General features: G+C 38.3%; 1 protein-coding gene across 1 annotated transcript in view; it reads left to right on the top strand.

Annotated features, from left to right (window-relative positions):
• Positions 1-6,541, top strand: part of BLNK (B cell linker) — a 105,699-nt gene that overhangs the window by 55,882 nt on the left and 43,276 nt on the right. The gene's annotated exons all lie outside the window — the stretch shown is intronic.

The raw sequence follows: 6,541 nt of genomic DNA, 5'->3' as shown, positions 1-6,541 counted from the left end.
TTTCAAAGCCAACACTCTCTGCTTCATCTGCAGGGAAAAGGTGAATAGTTTTAAAGTGTCTGTCTTCGAAGCTGTGAGAAGACAGTCTTTGGCTGACTAAAATGTATGAGCCTCATGCAGATTAGAAAAATTTAATTAATTGCTTGATGGTTTAATCAGAGTGGCCTGTGAAGATGGATTTTGCAGTTAAGTTGCATGATATTTTCTAATCTTCGAAAGAACTGGTGGAATAGAGGGAACTGGAAAACGGGAAATGTTCCTAAGTGAACAATGTTAAATACAGGGTTTGAGAGGAAAAAAGCAGAAGCTCACCATTACTGAAGTATTTTTAGTGTGACTTGATTGGTGTGCTGCTGGAGTTGGCACCTCAAGGATCTTTCATCATGGTGATTTTTTCTGAATAGTTAAAATAAGCCCTGTTTCAGACTGAAGCAGCATCCAAACTTCTTCTTCTGCTGGAAAATAAGAATGAAATACTGAAGAAAAAGTTTTTCTAAAAAAACCCTCATACTTAAGTACTTGATACAAATTTATAAGCCATTCTCAAGTCTCTCTCCCTCTCCCCAGAAGCCTTCTGCAAATCAGAATAATCCCTTGTAAAGCTAATTCTGATGGAAAAGCATTTTGTGATATCTACTCTTTCCATTCTGTTGAAATACTGGCAGGGAATGGAGGGGATAGCTGAGGAGCAGCAATGACCCTCATATCATATTCCTTAGCCAGGCACACATAATAAAACCCTATCAGACTGCATCCTACAGCCCATAAAAGAACTCTGTGGAAGGCTCAATGGACAGAGGGAAGAACACAGTGAATTTCCGCACTGTCTGCAATTTACCTCCTTAAATAGTCTAAAAATACCTAAAATAGTGTTCAGGGCTGGTCTGAACTGTCGATCTCAGGATAATAAGCTGAGTGATATGGTGGAAAGCTTGATGCTACCTAGACAGTTACTGGTGCATAAAGAAATAAACCACTTTCGTCTGTGATAAAATTGTAGCTGCATCTTTTGTGCCTTTGCAAATTATTAAAGCAGGATTACTTTCAAGTATACAGAAGATGATCTACATGTGAGGGTTGTAATACTCCAAAACTTGTGAACTGATTCAGAAGCCCTAAACCAGAAAGGCAGCCATCACACCCCTGCTGCATCTTTACTCTGGCTGACACCCTTCATCTTGTCTTGAGGTTTTAATATTGTTGTAAAATGAGGAAGAGGTAGCTCGGCTTTTTTCTGTTACCTTGAAGTATTAAAAGGTACGTTTTCTCTCTTCCTCAAGGCCAATTCACCCTAGTTGTGCAAGGAACATATGAGCATTTCTTAAGTGTGACTGTTCTCACTACGTATGGTGGAAATGCATGTATGCTTCTATTTTAGCACATCGAAACACCTCCTTAGACAGAAACTTGGGTGTTTGGCTACACAGTCTTATTACAGCATCAGGCTTTAAGAAACTTAAAGCAGAAGTGTCTGTGAGTACATATTCATAGCATACATTTAGGAGAGATGTGCAAATTTAGGAAGAAATCAGCATAACGTGGCGGCAGCCTTTTCTTCTTTGAAATAGCTGAATACCCCATTGTGCTACATGACTTATTGACAGTGCAGTTGACTTCCTAATATAGCCTCCTGTCTGCATGGAAGACACATAGATGGTTCAGAGTTTGTCCTGAATGTTACACAAACAAAATGGCTGCATTAAAAACCTACCTTCCTCCATATGCTAAGATGCAATGCCAAGAAATATTCCTACCAAGCATAGTTTCAATTGGTGTAATTATAGTTCACTTTTTTCTAAAGACAGCTTTCTTAAAATTTCCGCTTTATAGCAGCAAAAAATTAAAGTAGCACTGCTCTTGAGTCAGTGTCTGAGCGCAAAGCTTTTGATTTTTTTAAGTGTAGACCTGAAAAGCTAGATATTATGTGGTTTTGCTATGCTCAGCTGTTCTCCATGGTTATATTTGAGCCTACCAGATCTAGCTTTTTGTTGCATTAGCCATTCTTATGTCAGATCTGAATTCTTAACATACTCTGTTTGTTTGTTATTGCAACAATAACAACTGTTCAGTGTTTTTATGCACCCCTGTACCTACCATGTTGTGGTGTGTTTACTGCAGTTAAGTTACTCAATTAACTTTAACATCAGTTAGATAGGAATGTTGGAACTTCTTGGAATTCTAGTATTATTTTTATATAGTGTTTATTATAAGGTATGCACAGTATTATAGAAGTTTTCCTCAGAGTACATTGTGTGTTCTAATTGCTTCCATACAGTCAGGAAAAAATGAATTCCAAAGGTTGTTTATTTATCATAAGAAATTAATCTGTGATGCATGCAAGTAATTCCATATTTTGAATGGTTTTCTAAAGTGTGGAGTGAATATATGAGCAATAGCCATGCTGCCATGGCAGGCTCTCATGTGCCTTGATTTCAGCAGAAACAGGAGTTAGCAACTCAAAACAATCAGCATTAAACATTTGCAGTTCAGCTTCTTGGACTATGAGCCTATAATTCTTGGTCTTCAAATAATTTCTAGCTACTATATACTACTCTATTGTTACAGCATCTCATTTCAAAGGCATCATTACCATTGTCACTACTGTGATGGGCAAACCATGGCATGAAGCATAAGTCTACCACATGTTTTCACTTGCCCAAGGTCATGCAGCCAACAACTTCCACATTGCAAACAGACTTGCCGAAGAGGACAGTTTCATGTTCATTTCACATGGCTTCATTAATCTGCCATAGTTCTTCCTTCTCTCTCGCTTCACCCCAAAAATAACGCAGACCATTAAAGTCACTGTTTCCAACCTTAACTCCCAAATAAAAAGCAAGCAGCGGGGGGAAAGCAACTGACTTTTTTTGATCAGGTTGGACAAGTGTGACAGTTAATTTGCAATATTTTATTTTTACATCCTTTGCTAAATAGGAGGATTAAGTCCTAATTCTATTAAAATCAAGAGGAGTTTCTTTAAGGCCTGAATACCTGTTAGTTGTCCATCAAATCTGAAGATAGTTATGGTCTTCACTAATTTTCTACTGACAGAGGGCTTGACTGTAACTGCTAGGTCTTTACCAGATTTTCTGGTACCATTTCATCTTGAAAGTGTATTAGCAGAAAATGAATTCATTTGGTAATCAAATTATATTTAACTGTAAATTGACATCTCCTATGTACAGGATGTTTTAGCATAGTGAATGTTTAATTTAGAGAAAATGAATGGGGAATAACTGAGCATTAGTTTTCCACTGCGAGAAAATTTACAGTATTATATTAGTATTACAGTAGTTTGACTAATCCCTATTAATAGTTAATTGTAGCAAGCAAACTTAGAAACTGAATCTTTTTTCAAGTCAGATTTTAACATCATTTAGTGTTATCAAGGGACTTGAACAAGATAAAAGAACCAAAATAAACTCAAGCAGGAAAGAAACTGGAGTTTCAAAGTAAGCTAGAGAATGCTCCCAGTGACACAACTGGGCACCAAAGTCCACATCCGACTTTAACATCTTTTCCCCTTTTTAGTTATATAGACTTCAGAGGAAAGGTTAATCAAATGCCCAGTTACTTGAACACTGCTCAGTAGCCTAAACACTTACATCAGAACTATTCCACATACAAGATTTTTCCAGACTAACCTCTTCTAGTTGCTATCTCTTCTTCACAAGTCATGGCCCCCTTAATTCTGCTCTTCTACCTGCTCTGTTCTCTTTCTAGCAAAAGTCTAATCTGCCTCCACAGAACATAACAGCCATGAGGGTCTTCTGGGATACGACCCACCGCTACCTCCAGCAGCCTTCTGTCTCAGCTTCCAGTTTCTCCTGTCAACTTTCCACTGTGCAGTAACCCTTTGTCACAGCAGCAGCTTTTGTGGCTACATTTTAGCCCAACAAAATGTAGACAATGTAAGGTCACATGAAATCGGTGCCAGTGGCATGCAGTCTTTAAAGTTGGCTTTCACAGGCATGGAGGGAAAGGAGGCCACCAGCTATGTTTGCCCATGCTGGTGAGTAAAAATGAAAGTTCTTTCTGTAGGATTGTTCGGTCCAGTTTGCCATTAAAAGCATGGGATTTTGAGTAAATGATAAAGCTGTATAATCTCTATTTCCTCTAGCTTTCTGTCAGTTTAGACAGTTCATTAATCTCTCTCACCTCTGGACTTTGGAATGGAATGAGATATGAAATGCAAACTTCCCCAAATACCACTGTGAAACCCCCTTTCACCCCCAGTGTGACTTCTCTAGCCAACTCCTCCTGTTGTTTCTCTCTGACCTTGCTTCAGCGTAGCATAGCCTCCACCCCATCTATATTTGTTCTCCTTTTTCCTTTCTCTCTGCATAAGCATTTCATTCTAACAAGCCTTTTAAAGTTTCTTTCTTTTTCTTGCTTATCATCCTTCTTTCAGCTATGTCATCCTGCCTCAACCAATGTCCAAGCTGCCCTAGGAAAAAAAGGGAAGAAAAAAAAAACCCAACGTAAACGCATTAACATTTTTTTGGGTTTTGTTGGCTTTTTTAACCTAAAAAGCCAATGCTGGCTATAGAAAAATGTGTTTAAGTGTGACTGTGATCTATGTTTTAAATGAAAATATGGCAATGTAGACAAAATAGTCTACATTGAAGTCTAATATTGAAACTTTGGTGAAAATCCCTGGTTTAATCTCTGCCTGTTGGTAGTATGAGAGTATAATCTGATCAAAGGTAAGGTACACTTATGCAGTACCTACATTCTACTTGTGCTGATAAAATTGTTCAGTCACTGGCATAGTTTATTCCACCAGCCGCTTATATGCACACTCTTCCAAACAAAATTAGATCTTCTAATGACATTGTAGCTTTGTCAAAATAACTGTCTACGGTAGGAACATTTGCCAACTATATAATCTCAAATGACATCATTTTAGGCCTGTGCCCATCAGTTTTACAGCAAAGGATAGTAATATAGAGTGGGTCTAAAGACCTGCCTTTTTTTTTTTATTAAGTGAAACAATAAATGATCAATAGCCAGGCAAATAAACCAATAAATTAATATTCTTGGCCATGGAAGACATAAAATATTCTAGCAAACTGGACATAACCTTTTTTCACCATTAGTTTAAAACTATATCCCATACAGCTGTGCAGAGTGCTAGATATTAAATCATAATATGACATTGCAGATACCCAGTGATACGTTGATACCAGAACAAAATAGGTTTGTATTTTACAGAATCAGTCAAAACCTGCACACATACTGCACACTACATTATAGTGTGATAGATGCTTTTCTTTTGGAAGGCAAATATAGAATCATAGAATCGTTAGGGTTGGAAAGGACCTTAAGATTGTCTAGTTCCAACCCCTCTGCCATGGGCAGGGACACCTCACACTAAACCATGTCACCCAGGGATTCGTCCAACCTGGCCTTGAACACTGCCAGGTATGGAGCATTCACAGCTTCCCTGAGCAACCTATTCCAGTGCCTCACCACCCTAACAGGAAAGAACTTCTTCCTTATATCCAATCTAAACTTCCCCTGTTTAAGTTTTAACCCATTACCTCTTGTCCTATCACTAAGTTCCTAATGAAGAGTCCCTCCCTAGCATCCCTATAGCCCCCCTTCAGATACTGGAAGGCTGCTATGAGGTCTCCACGCAGCTTTCTCTTCTCCAGGCTGAACAGCCCCAACTTTCTCAGCCTATCTTCATACAGGAGGTACTCCAGTCCCCTGATCATCCTCATGGCCCTTCTCTGGAGCACACTGGAGCCGGCTCATGTTCATTTTCTCATCAGCCAGCACCCCCAAGTCCTTCTCCTCAGGGCTGCTCTGAATCTCTTCTCTGCCCAACCCGTAGCTGTGCCTGACAATCATAAAATGTTGCAAAAAAGTCCTTCACACTGTTAATGGCCTTTGTCAGCTGTAACAGTGTTGGAAGGCAAAATTACATTACCAAGAGGGAGGAAAAAGTGTTCCCGCATTGGCAGAAATTGCTATAAATACCTCTTTACTTGAAAATAAGGATTGTTTTTAGTGGCTTACTTTGGGAAATTCCTCTGTTATTTGATTATCTCTCTGAGCTGTCCAATAGTCTTTGGAAGCAAAGCTTGTGTAAGTCAACAGTTGAAAAAATTAAGAGTAATGTAATCAAGTTTTAGTTCTGCTTTTGGTGAATTTAGTTTTGCTAAACTGTTTACCCTTATCAAAAATCCTGACTAACCCTCTTCACATTCATAACAGGCCATACAAGATAAAACTGGAACATTTTTAAATGTCCTAAGAATTCCATTGGTTTTGCTTTTTTTTTTTCTTAAATGATGAGTGAAATCTCAGGTTTCAACACTGCTGGTAGTTTCAGCATTGTGACCAAGCCTAGGGGAAAATATAAGATTTCAATTATCTGCAGAACAGAAACTGAAAAAATGACAGCTTTTAGAGTTTAGACCATTTTTACTTACCATTCACAATGTAACTGAAAATTTTGACATGTAAAAAATTTGAATATTTCCTTTTAGTTTGTTGGACCAGTGTAGTTCAGGATTCAACTGTGCTTCTCCAT

This window comes from Pezoporus occidentalis, unplaced genomic scaffold (assembly GCF_034315485.1).
Source record: "Pezoporus occidentalis ecotype Australia unplaced genomic scaffold, CSIRO_AGI_Poc_V1 ctg147, whole genome shotgun sequence".
NCBI lineage: Eukaryota > Metazoa > Chordata > Aves > Psittaciformes > Psittacidae > Pezoporus > Pezoporus occidentalis.
The sequence above is the reverse complement of the archived record's forward strand: the minus strand, read 5'-3'. Positions and strand labels throughout refer to the sequence as shown.